The following is a 13461-nucleotide window of genomic DNA, read 5'->3' on the forward strand; positions in this document are numbered from 1 at the left end:
ATCAATTATGATGGTTGGTGAAACCACTAGTTTCAAGAAGGGCAAGGGCAAGAAAGGATACTTCATGGACCGGCAAATCAGCTGCTGCTCTAGTGAAGAAACCCAAGGTTGAACCCAAACCCGAAACTAAGTGCTTCTATGATAAGGGGAACAGTCACTAGAGTGGAATTACCCTAGATACTTGGTAGATGAGAAGGCTGGCAAGGTCGATAGAAGTATATTGGATATACATTATGTTAATGTGTACTTTACTAGTACTCCTAGTAGCACCAGGGTATTAAGATACCAATTCGGTTGCTAAGTGTTAGTAACTCGAAATAAAAGGCTACGGAATAAACGGAGACTAGCTAAAGGTGAGCTGACGATACGTGTTGGAAGTGTTTCCAAGTTTGATGTGATGAAACATCGCACGCTCCCTCTACCATCAAGATTAGTATTAAACCTGAATAATTGTCATTTGGCGTTTGCGTTGAGCATAGACATGATTGGATTGTGTCTATCGCAATACGGTTATTCATTTAAGGAGAATAATGGTTACTCTATTTATTTGAATAATACCTTCAATGGTCTTACACCTAAAAGAATGGTTTATTAAATCTCGATCATAGTGATACACATTTTCATGCCAAAAGATATAAGATAGTACCACTTACTTGTGGCACTGCCATGTAAGTCATATTGGTATAAAACGCATGAAGAAGCTCCATGTTGATGGATCTTTGGACTCACTCATTTTTGAAAAGTTTGAGACATGCGAACCATGTCTATTGGTATGTACGCATGGAGGAACGCCATGCAGATGGATCGTTTGGACTCACTTGATTTTGAATCACTTGAGATATGCAAATCATACCACATGGACAAGATGACTAAAAAGCCTCATTTTTCAGTAAGATGGAACAAGATAGCAACTTGTTGGAAGTAACACATTCTGATGTGTGCAGTCCAATGAGTGCCGAGGCATGCAGTGAATATCGTTATGTTCTTACTTCATAGATGATTTGAGTAGATGTTGAGTACATTTACTTGATGAAACACAAGTCTGAATTATTGAATGGTTCAAGTAATTTCAGAATGAAGTTGAAGATCATTGTGACAAGAGGATAAAATATCTATGATATGATCATAGAGATGAGTATCTGAGTTACAAGCTTTGGCACGCAATTAAGACATTGTGGAAATTGTTTCACAATTAATACCGCCTGGAACACCATAGTGTGATGGTGTGCCCGAACATCATAGTTGCATCCTATTGGATATGGTGAGTACCATGATGTCTCTTATCGAATTACCACTATCATTCATGGGTTAGGCATTAGAGACAACCGCACTCACTTTAATAGGGCACCACGTAATTCCGTTGAGATGACACCGTGTGAACTATGGTTTAGAGAAACCTAAGCTGTCGTTTCTTGAAAGTTTGGGGCTGCGACGCTTATGTGAAAAGTTTCATCGTGATAAGCTCGAACCCAAAGCGGATAAATACATCTTCATAGGACACCCAAAAAACAGTTGGGTAAACCTCCTAATTCAGATCCGAAAGCAATAGGGATTGTTTCTAGAAACGGGTCCTTTCTCGAGGAAAAGTTTCTCTCGAAAGAATTGAGTGGGAGGATGGTGGAGACTTGATGAGGTTGTTGAACCGTCACTTCAAATAGTGTGTAGCAGGGCACAAGAAGTTGTACCTGTAGCGCCTACACCATATGAAGTAGAAGCTTATGATAGTGATCATGAAGTTTCGGATCAAGTCACTACCGTACCTCGTAGGGTGACAAGGATGCGTACTACTTCAGAGTGGTACGCAATACTGTCTTGAAGGTCATGTTGCTAGACAACAATGAACCTACAAGCTATGGAGAAGCGATGGTGGGCCCATATTCCGACAAATGGTTAGAAGCCATGAAATCCGAGATAGGATCCATGTATCAGAACAAAGCATGGACTTTGGTGGACTTGCCCGATGATCGGCAAGCCGTTGAGATAAATGGATCTTTAAGAAGAAGACGGACGTGGAGGGTAATGTCACCGTCTATGAAGCTCGACTTGTGGCGAAGAGTTTTTTCACAAGTTCAAGGAGTTGACTACGATGAGATTTTCTCATCCGTAGCGATGCTTAAGTCCATCGGAATCATGTTAGCATTAGCTGCATTTATGAAATCTGGCAGATGGATGTCAAAATGAGTTTCCTTACCAGTTTTCGTAAGGAAAGGTTGTATGTGATACAATCAGAAAGTTTTTGTCGATCCTAAGGATGCTAAAAGGTATGCTGACTCCAGCGATCCTTCTAAGGACTGGAGTAAGCATCTCGGAGTTGGAATGTGCGCTTTGATGAGATGATCAAAGATTTTGGGTTTATACAAAGTTCATGAGAAACTTGTATTTACAAAGAAGTGAGTGGGAGCACTATTGAATTTCTGACGAGTATATGGTGTTGACATATTGTTGATCAGAAATGATGTAGAATTTCTGGAATGCATATAGGGTTATTTGAAAGGTGTTTTTCAAGTGAAAACCTGGATTAAGCTACTTGAACATTGAGCATCAAGATCTATGAGGATAGATCAAAAAACACTAAATGGAACTTTCAAATGAGCACATACCTTGACATGATCTTGAAGGTGTTCAAGATGGATCAGTCAAAGAAGGAGTTCTTGCCTGAGTTGTAAGGTATGAAGTTAAGAGTTAAAGCTCGGCCACGGTAGAAGAGAGAGAAAGGACGAAGGTCGTCCCCTATGCTTTAGACGTAGGCTCTATAGTATGCTATGCTGTGTACAGCACCGGAAGTGTGCCTTGCCATGAGTCAGTCAAGGGGTACAAGAATGATCCAGGAATGGATCATTGGACAGCGGTCAAAATTGTCCTTGGAGTAAATAAGGACATGTTTCTCGATTATGGAGGTGATAAAGAGTTCGGCGAAAGGGTTACGTCGATGCAAGATTTAACACCTACCCGAGTGACTCTGAGTAGCAAATCGGATACGTATAGTGGAGCAACCATTTGGAATAGCTCCAAGTGGAGCGTGGAAGCAACATTTACAGAATGACCTAGAGATTTGCGAAGTACATACAGATCTGAATGTTGCAGACCCGTTGACTAAAACCTCTCTCACAAGCAAAACATGATCAAACCCCAAAACTCATTGAGTCTTAATCACATGATGACGTGAACTAGTTTAATGACACTAGTAAACTCTTTGGATGTTGGTCACATGGCGATGTGACGTGTGAGTGTTAATCACATGGTAATGTGAACTAGATTATTGACTCTAATGCAAGTGGGAGACTGTTGGAAATATGCCCTAGAGGCAATAATGAATTAGTTATTATTATATTTCCTTGTTCATGATAATCGTTTATTATCCATGCTATAATTGTATTGATAGGAAACTCAGATACATGTGTGGATACATAGACAACACCATGTCCCTAGTAAGCCTCTAGTTGACTAGCTCGTTGATCAACATATGGTCACGGTTTCCTGACCATGGACATTGGATGTCGTTGATAACGGGATCACATCATTAGGAGAATGATGTGATGGACAAGACCCAATCCTAAGCCTAGCACTAAAGATCGTGTAGTTCGTATGCTAAAGCTTTTCTAATGTCAAGTATCATTTCCTTAGACCATGAGATTATGCAACTCCCGGATACCATAGGAATGCTTTGGGTGTACCAAACGTCACAACGTAACTGGGTGGCTATAAAGGTGCACTACAGGTATCTCTGAAAGTGTCTGTTGGGTTGGCACGAATCGAGACTGGGATTTGTCACTCCGGTTAACGGAGAGGTATCTCTGGGCCCACTCGGTAGGACATCATCATAATGTGCACAATGTGACCAAGGAGTTGATCACGGGATGATTGTTGCGAGAACGAGTAAAGAGACTTGCCGGTAACGAGATTGAACACGGTATCGGCATACCGACGATCGAATCTCGGGCAAGTACAATACCGCTAGACAAATGGAATTGTATACGGGATCGATTGAGTCCTTGACATCGTGGTTCATCCGATGAGATCATTGTGGAACATGTGGGAGCCAACATGGGTATCCAGATCCCGCTGTTGGTTATTAACCGGAGAACGTCTCGGTCATGTCTGCATGGTTCCCGAACCCGTAGGGTCTACACACTTAAGGTTCGATGACGCTAGGGTTATAAAGGAAGTTTGTATGTGGTTACCGAATGTTGTTCGGAGTCCTGGATGAGATCCCGGATGTCACGAGGAGTTCCGGAATGGTCCGGAGGTAAAGATTTATATATGGGAAGTCCTGTTTTGGTCACCGGAAAAGTTTCAGGTTTTTTCGGTAACGTACCAGGACCACCGGGAGGGTCCCGGGGGTCCACCAAGTGGGGCCACCAACCCCGAAGGGCTGCATGGGCCAAGTGTGGGAGGGGACCAGCCCCAGGTGGGCTGGTGCGCCCCCCCACAGGGCCCAAGGCGCATGGAAGTGGGGAAGGGGGGGCAAACCCTAGGGCAGATGGGCCCTAAGGCCCACCCTAGGTGCGCCTCCCCCCTCTCCCCTTCTGGCCACCACCCAGATGGGATCTGGGGGCTGCCGCCACCCCTAGGGAGGGAACCCTAGAGGGGGCGCAGCCCCCTCCCCTCCCCCTATAAATACTTGAGGTCTGGGGGCTGCCCAACACACGAGAACCTCTCCCCATTGGCGCAGCCCTACCTCTCTTACTCCTCCTCTCCCGCGGTGCTTGGCGAAGCCCTGCAGGATTGCCACGCTCCTCCACTACCACCACGCCGTTGTGCTGCTGCTGGACGGAGTCTTCCTCAACCTCTCCCTCTCTCCTTGCTGGATCAAGGCGTGGGAGACGTCACCGGGCTGTACGTGTGTTGAACGCGGAGGTGCCGTCCGTTCGGCACTAAGATCTCTGGTGATTTGGATCACGACGAGTACGACTCCTTCAACCCCGTTCTCTTGAACGCTTCCGCTTAGCGATCTACAAGGGTATGTAGATGCACTCTCCTTCCCCTCGTTGCTAGTCTCTCCATAGATAGATCTTGGTGACACGTAGGAAAATTTTGAATTTTTGCTACGTTCCCCAACAGTAGCCATATCGGTGAACCTCGTTAACAAATATCGTGCCTCAGTGTGTCGTCTATGATCTTGCATTAGCATTTTATTCTAACAAGTGATATCAGAGAAAGGTTGCAAGAAGGTTATGCGGAAGATCATCTGGAGGTATGAGGATCATGCTCCACGGGTGCCAGGGAACGTCCGATTGGTGCAAGGTGGAGCATGGCGGTGATCACAAAGGAGGTCGGTGGTGTCGGACACTTTGGGCAGGAGGCCTGGACCATTCGATGGGCTGCGGTCGGTAAGGATTGGCTAGACGTGGCGATCGGACTAGCGTAGTGGTTGTTGAAGACATTGTGGACACGACGGATTCGTCTCACGATCAGACCGGCAACCAGACATGGGGGACGGCCCGATAGATCGGAGTGTGAGAGCATCGAGATGATGCGCTCGGAGTTGTACAAGGGCGGCAGCGCGGCACTGTGGACGGATTGTGTTGGCGACGAGGATGGCTAGGGTACAGCACGGCTCATGCATGGATGATGCGCGAGGTGACGACTGTTTACGGCAGGGTTGGCGTCAGTGCGTACGCGAGATGGGGCAGTACAGATCTCTGGCGGACATCAAGATCAGAGACGAGGGCGAGCTTCTTGTCAGAAAAAACAGGGCCGATGGTATTCAACAGAAATAATAGGACAGGCGACGAGGCTAGCAGGGCACAGAAATCAATCTGGAGTTCGGGAAAAGGTGGAGCAAGTCGAGTTGCCATGGGCAGGAATAATCTGCGTGTTGCGGCTAGTCTCAAAGGTTCTACGATGTTTCCTAAAGGGTAGATTGTGGGTGCGGGTCAGATTTCTTGGTTAGATCTCGGACTGGGGCATCGCTTCAGACGAGGAATACGGGATCAGTGATTTTTTTGTGACGAAGTCGCAAAGGAAAAGGGCGGTAAGACCGGTGGCAACAGGTCGATTAGATCGCGGCTCGGCATTGCGCTAGGGTTCACCAAGTTTGATGTGGAGAAATTCGATGGCATGGGTAACTTCGGTATATGGCAGACAAGAGTCAAGGATATTCTAGCGCAGCAGGGAATCTTGAAGGGTTTGCAGGAGACGAAGCCGGCCAAGGTTGACAACAATGCGTGGGAGGATATGCAAGTGCCGGTGGCCGCTACCATACAGCTTTCTCTTGCGTGTATCATGTCATGGACGAAGATTCTCCTAAGGGAATTTGGGACAAGTTGGCAAATCGTTATATGTCCAAGTCAGCAACCGACAAGTTGTATTTGAAGCAAAAGTTCTATGGGCTCAAGATGCAAGAGCGGTCAGATCTTGTGGAGCATGTGAGTGCCTTTACTCAGTTGGTCACGGATCTAGCGCGTCTGGATGTGAAGATTGATGATGAGGATAAGGCACTACTTCTTCTTGTTTCGTTGCCACCGTCCTATGAGTATTTGGTCATTACATTGACACATGGAAAGACAACCATCAATAATGAGGAAGTCATTCCAGCGTTTCTTGGACATGAGTTGATGAAGCAAAAGAATGCTACAGAAAGGGAGAGTACTCAAGGTTTGGGGTTTGCAGTTAAAGGTTATCAGCTCAGGAAGGGACAAGAGGCAGAGAAGAAAAAGAAGAAAAAGGTGCAGTGCTACAGGTGCAAGGATTGGGGACATATAAAGAGGAAATGCACAGAACTGAAGGGTGGGGCAAGTGCTAATGCGTCTACTCATGGTGATGGCTCAGACAGTGATAGTGATGTTCTCATTGTATCAAACAGACGGTCAACAAAAACTGAACCATGGATGTTGGATTCAGCTTGCTCTTTTCATGCGACGCCCAACAGGGAGTAGTTCTCTTCATACAAGTCTGGTGAGTTTTGTTTAGCCTATGTGGGCGATGACACAGGTTATCGTGTTGCTGGAGTAGGTGACATCAAAATCAAGATGTTTGACAGAGTTGAGCGGATGCTTTGGGGAGTCGAGCATGTGCCAGAGCTAAGGAGGAATCTAATTTCTCGTGGTGTTCTTCATGATGGTGGTATGGAATTCCATTTTGATCGGGATAAGAAGAGCATGAAAATGATAAGAGATGGGGTGACTGTGATGATAGGAGAGAGGACGGCTTCGCATCTTTACAAGTTGCAAGGGAGCACTATTGCAGGTGGAGACATGGAGAGTGGAGCTGTAGGAGTAGCAGTGGAGTCTCATGGCGGCGACGGGTCTGGCCTATGGGTAGCTCCGAGTAAGCTACAAAGAAGATAACCCATGTCCGGAGTACATGGAGGTTCGAGCATGGACGACTTCTAGGTGGTGGAGAATATTCGCCAAGGTGGGGTTTGTTATATTTGTGTCGAATATATTATGTACGCAAGGGGTTATGTGGACTTGGATTGTAATTTGTGTGGTTAGGTACGAGTTGTGTAGGAGTCGGACACTTGTATCCTAGGCCTCCTACTACCGATCCATAAAAAAGGGGGGCGCTGAAGGATTAAAAGGCTGACTACCATCGCCGGCCACCCTGGTACAGAGCCGGCGGCGTCTTGCAACTCTGCATCTCTATCACCCAGTTGCTGCTCTTTTTCACCAGCCATCTTCTCATTGCTGGTGACCCCAAGGTGCAGCCGTGTGTATTGGACTCAGCTGATTCTGTTAGGGCGTGTTTGGTTGCTTTCACTGCTGGGCCTGGCTTAGAGAGGAAAAATGAACCTAGCTAAGCAGGGCCTGGGTAAGCAAAAACAGGGTAAAAACGTAGATTACCAGTTGATTGGTTGCCTACATTGGGGGTCTTGTCATCAAGATGCAATTTTCACCCGGTGTTTGGTTGCATACATGCATATGATTACCAGCGTTAACAACAAAACTTAACAGCCATCAGGTTGGGCTTCACATTTCGTCAAACACTTTGAGCGCGCCGGAGCTTCACTGCCCATCGTGCCCACCACCAGCTCTCGGCGACCGTGGACGCACCCTACTCGCTGCGGTGGCCGTGGCCGTGCCCGACTCGCCGTCATGGTCATGCCCATGCCCCTGTCCGGCTCGCCGTGGTCATGGACGAGCTTGAGCTGACTCAGGTGGAATCAAACATGCATCCGTTTGTATGCGGGCAACCATACAAAGTCAGCTCAGAATCAATCCAACCGGAACACCGAAGACCAGCGATGGATGTCATCGTGGTGAAGCAACTCAGGCAGATCCGCACGCTGGGCCGCATCTCGCTGCCGTGGCCGTGGTTGCAGCGCCATTTCCGTCACGGGATGCGGTCGCCGCCGAGCTGGCCATGCGGCGCACCTGGCGCGGGCGCGCACCTGGCCAATGTCGTCACACACCTAGTCGATCACGCGCTTGCGACCACCTCCTCATGAGCTACGCGGGCGCCGTCGAGGCGGGCGACCACGCACTCGCAGCCGCGCACTTGGCCAATGCCAACGCCTCACTCGCGGCCATCTCGACCACCTCCGGCATCGGCCGCGTCGCCATTCACTTCACCGACGCACCAGGCTGTGACGAGCTCCGCGATGTCGGTGTCGGTGTCAAAACCGGCGGATCTCGGGTAGGAGGTCCCCAACTGTGCGTCTAAGGCTAATGGTAACAGGAGACTGGGGACACGATGTTTTACCCAGGTTCGGGCCCTCTCGATGGAGGTAATACCCTACTTCCTGTTTGATTGATCTTGATGATATGAGTATTACAAGAGTTGATCTACCACGAGATCGTAGAGGCTAAACCCTAGAAGCTAGCCTTTAGTATGATTGTTGTTGTCCTACGGACTAAACCCTCCGGTTTATATAGACACCGGAGGGGGCTAGGTTACATAGAGTCGGTTACAGAGAAGGAGATCTACGTCCGAATCGCAATCTACCACGAGATCGTAGAGGCTAAACCCTAGAAGCTAGCCTTTAGTATGATTGTTGTTGTCCTACGGACTAAACCCTCCGGTTTATATAGACACCGGAGGGGGCTAGGTTACATAGAGTCGGTTACAGAGAAGGAGATCTACGTCCGAATCGCCAAGCTTGCATTCCACGCAAAGGAGAGTCCCATCCGGACACGGGACGAAGTCTTCAATCTTGTATCTTCATAGTCCAACAGTCCGGCCCAAGTACATAGTCCGGCTATCCGGATACCCTCTTATCCAGGAATCCCTTAGTCGGTCTCCGCCTCGCCGACCTCGCGCGCTCCGTCCATGTCCGATTCTCCTTCTGCGGGGTCGCCGCCAACAGCCTCGACGAGGTCCACCCGTGGATGCTCCATATCGCGTCGGGCGAGGCCGTGGCGGTCAACTCCGTGCTCCAGCTCCATCGCCTCCTCGCCGACATAGCCGATCAGGCACCCATCAACGCCGTTCTGGATTGCGTCACCTCCTTGCAGCCCCAGATCTTCACGGTCGTCGAGCAAGAGGCGGACCACAACAAACCGGGGTTCCTCAACAGGTTCACCGAGGCACTCTTCTACTACTCAGCGGTATGGCTGGAGGGGCCGGACGGGGCCGCATAGCCGGTGCAGGGGACGCAGGGGAGGCTCGGTAGGCGGTGGCCGGCCAAGGAGAAGCAGCGCCGGCAGAGTAGAGGGAGAGAGAGGGGATTGAGGATTAGGGAGAGAGAGAGGGATTAACTCGAGACACGCATCTCCAGAGAGCCACCCACATGCGCCTCTAAGCATCGCTCGGGCCTGGCTCTCGGGAAACTGCTGATTCGGCCGTTCCCAACGGGCCAGGCCCAGGGGTGCTTTAAGAATCATGCTATGCAGGCTCAACAGTGTATGTGAGGAACCAATCAACCGAGGCCCAAAAAGATGTTGCATCGGGCGGGCCTGGTTGGGCTCGATGCGGGCAACCAAACTTGCCCTTAGTGCTCTTATTTCCGCACAAGTATTTGGTGTTCTAATAAGAGATCAAGATCATGGTTACGTAAATCCTAAAGGATTATTTCTAACAGTGTGTTCCCTTTGGTCTTGTACATTCTTGTTCATGTAGTAATAAGAGCAGCTACATCCGGACATCCCAAATCCGTCTCAAACTCCTTGGCAGACCGCCCGGTAACTGAACGGTCATAAAAATTCGACTCAGACGGACGCCTCAAGCGGGCCACAAAAGCCCGGGCTAAACGGCACCCCTCATATCCAGCCCAAATATGAGGCGGATATGGGGGCGTCCGGACGCGTCTGTCACGTCGGACCAGGCCTACGCTGGCCCACCTGACCCCACATTTATTCCTTTTCATCCGCTCGCCGGACCAAACCCTAACCACTTCACTTCTCTCTACTCCATTCCAGTCCGCCACCCAAGCTCCCGTCCGGCGATCTCTGGCCTTCTCCTCCATGGAGGACAGCGGATCTAACTCCGACCAGTTCATATCCATCGACTGGGGTGTCATCCTGTGTGGGTTGGAGGAGGCAATAACCATCCGCATTGCACTCTGCTGCTCCCTGGAGGACAGCGCCCGGCCGACGATAGGATCTGGCCGGCTGACTCCATAGCGTCGGCGCATTGGGCACTTGGATCCTCCGGGTCGGGATCATCGCGGTCCCGAGAGCCTTCAAATCGCACCTTCCCCATCACCACTCCAGCGGAGTATGAGTCCAGCCGGGACCAGTATGCTAGCCGTGGATAAGGGCGGCAGCAGAGGCGGCTAATGCGGCGTTGCTTGCGGCCGCAGAGAAGGAAGTCATCCGCTCCCGCATTGTAAAGAAGCGACAGCGGAGGAACACACACGCCCTTGCTCGAGAGCAGAAGCGGGCGGTCCGTGTGATGACAGGACTGCCACCCAAGGAGGACATCGATGGATCATACAGCTCCGGCGACGAGCAGATCCGGCTCGATCCCTAGTGCGTCTTTGACCGGTACTTCCGCGATAAGGTCAGCAAGGGCACCGGAAAGGGCAAGGTAGCCGTGGATGATCTTCTCCGCCATAGCCAAACATGTCAAATTTTGGAAGTCGGATGGCATGTTAATGATGTAGTAGCCGGATGATGTGTGTAATGCATCGTTACGTAGTTGCATGAGTTCGTACGGATATAAGATATGGTAATTGAGGTGTACGGTTGTGAGAAAAGAAATTTGAGGCTTGACCGGGCGCGTCGGTGGGCATCTGAGGGATCGGATTTGCCAAGCCCGGTTGTAGATGCTCTAAATAAGTGGAGTCCTATGTTGATGTTAGCTGGAACCTGTGTTGCTACTCCAGGTACATCAATCATACCTGGATGCACGATACTGGTTTCGCCAATAAAAAGCACTGAAAAAAATAGCACGCTATAACCTTGCTAATAGCACGCTATAGCATATTGAGAATTGTGTCGCTAAATATATCAATGTATAACGTCTCGCTAATAGCACGCTATAGCGCGATATAGCACGCTAATAGTATATTTTGAGGTCGGCGATATTTTGCTGCGTTTTTTTTTATTGATAAAAAGGTGCAGCCGTGAGTACCGGTATTACTGGAATTAGCGTAGACTCGAAGTACCGAGACTGTTGACGTGGATCTCTGGCCTGAACGACTGCGTCCTTCGCTTCACGGTCCTAATCGCCGACGAGCCCTGCAGCACTATCAGAGCTGCCGCGACGGGCAACCACCGAATCCAGGGGGCAAGCTAGTGGCGCGATCAGGCCATCAGGGTCATTTATTTGGCCGTGGAGCAGCGGGCCGTACCGCCACGGGGAAACGGAAAGGAACCACAGACCAACCACGCAAGTAGACTGCAACTAGACTCCAAGCACCATACTGTGGACGTGGATCTGCACTCACGACTGCGTCCTCACGCGCCGACCATCCCCGCAGGGCTTCCGCCACGGGCGTCCACCGAATGGCATGGACAATGCCACGCTGCGTGCTGCGACAGACATGGACGCATCAAGTGCGACGGGCGTCCATGTCTGTAGAGTGCAGACTAGTCGCCGGGGCGGGACATCCAGAGGCTAATGGCGACCACGGACAAACTCCATGTATAACTCCAACCGATCTTTGATTGGACCGTACGACGACGGAGAACCTGCCTGCATCGTTGCCGGAAGCAGCCATGCGCTGATGCATGTACCGATGGCAATCGCCCAAACAAACAAAATTAATGCATGTACATCGCCCGCGATAGATGGCTACGTCCGCTTCTTCTCCGAGGCCCGTGGAGCCGCTGGTGTGCGGTAGGCGGAGCGAGTGGTGAGAGCGTGTAAAAGACACGTTCTCATAGATCATCACACATTCTCATGAGTAGCATGGCTAGATTTATCATGTCTTGCTATATTTGTTCTTGTTTATTTATTCAATAGCACTTAAACTTTACTATTCCTTTAGGTACACACAGAAACATGTAGCCAAAATTTACCATGCACAAGGTTATTTGGTACTCTTCCTCAACGGGTAATTTTACCGTAGCCGCCAACAAATTTTATGCATTCAATTGCTTGCTAATATTTTACTATATTATAAAGAAACATTCTAAGGTGAAGCCCATATGTACATTGTGAGCAAACATTATCTGGAATTTGGCATAAACTTTCTATTAGCAATTGCTGATAAGGAATTTCACAATATACTTACCTTGCTAACATCAAGTTCCATTTTCCCATTCGTGTATTTTCCACATTTTTTAAAGAAATTTCCCCTAGAGAATAAGATTTAAGCATGGTTTGTTTCGAAACCTTCTGTCATGTTACTCAACACACCCCCATCATTGGTTTTTCTGTAGTCATACCTAGAGATGTTTGCTTTAGATTCATGTGTATCATACTTTAATTATTTTTGTCACTTGGCAATCTATGACGAAGTAATTATCAGTTCATACACCAAAAAGTGTACAACATTCTAACATGTTCTAGTCAAAGCATCTTCTTAATATTATGCACAAATTGTTATAAAATTGAAATGACTTGTTACACTTGCAAATCACAAATGGTTTGTTGTTTCCAAACATTACATCTATACCCACAACATCGGTTTATTCCCTTCAAGCTCATTTGTGCTTCCAGGTGTTACTTGTATACCCACATCACAGTTTTGTTCCCTTCATAGCATAAGGCTAGCTGCTTGCACATATAGCACATTGTCTTCTAACCTCTCATGCATTTTGCTTGCCCAATGTTATGCATGCATTGTATGTTATCCCTGCAGGTTTGGTTATTTGGAAATTGGAATCATCCAATTCTATGGTACTACCAATCAATGTAATCATAAATTGCTACTTCACATTAGAAGACTACAGATGTGATCCTTCATTGTCATTTGCTTTGCATGATCGTATTGAGTTGGCATGATATCCATGTGGAACAACCACCGTTTTTCGTTTTAATATATTTTACGCTAGGTTGTTGCACATCCCGATCATTCATTACAGTTTCTACTTCACATTTTATCATTGACTTGAGTTATCTGTAAAAAAATTAGTGTTGTTCTCTTGAGAAATAAAATAAAGGATGCACCATGGAGGTACCCCAGAGAGAGAG

Source organism: Triticum dicoccoides, chromosome 5B, assembly GCF_002162155.2.
Source record: "Triticum dicoccoides isolate Atlit2015 ecotype Zavitan chromosome 5B, WEW_v2.0, whole genome shotgun sequence".
NCBI classification, from domain to species: domain Eukaryota; kingdom Viridiplantae; phylum Streptophyta; class Magnoliopsida; order Poales; family Poaceae; genus Triticum; species Triticum dicoccoides.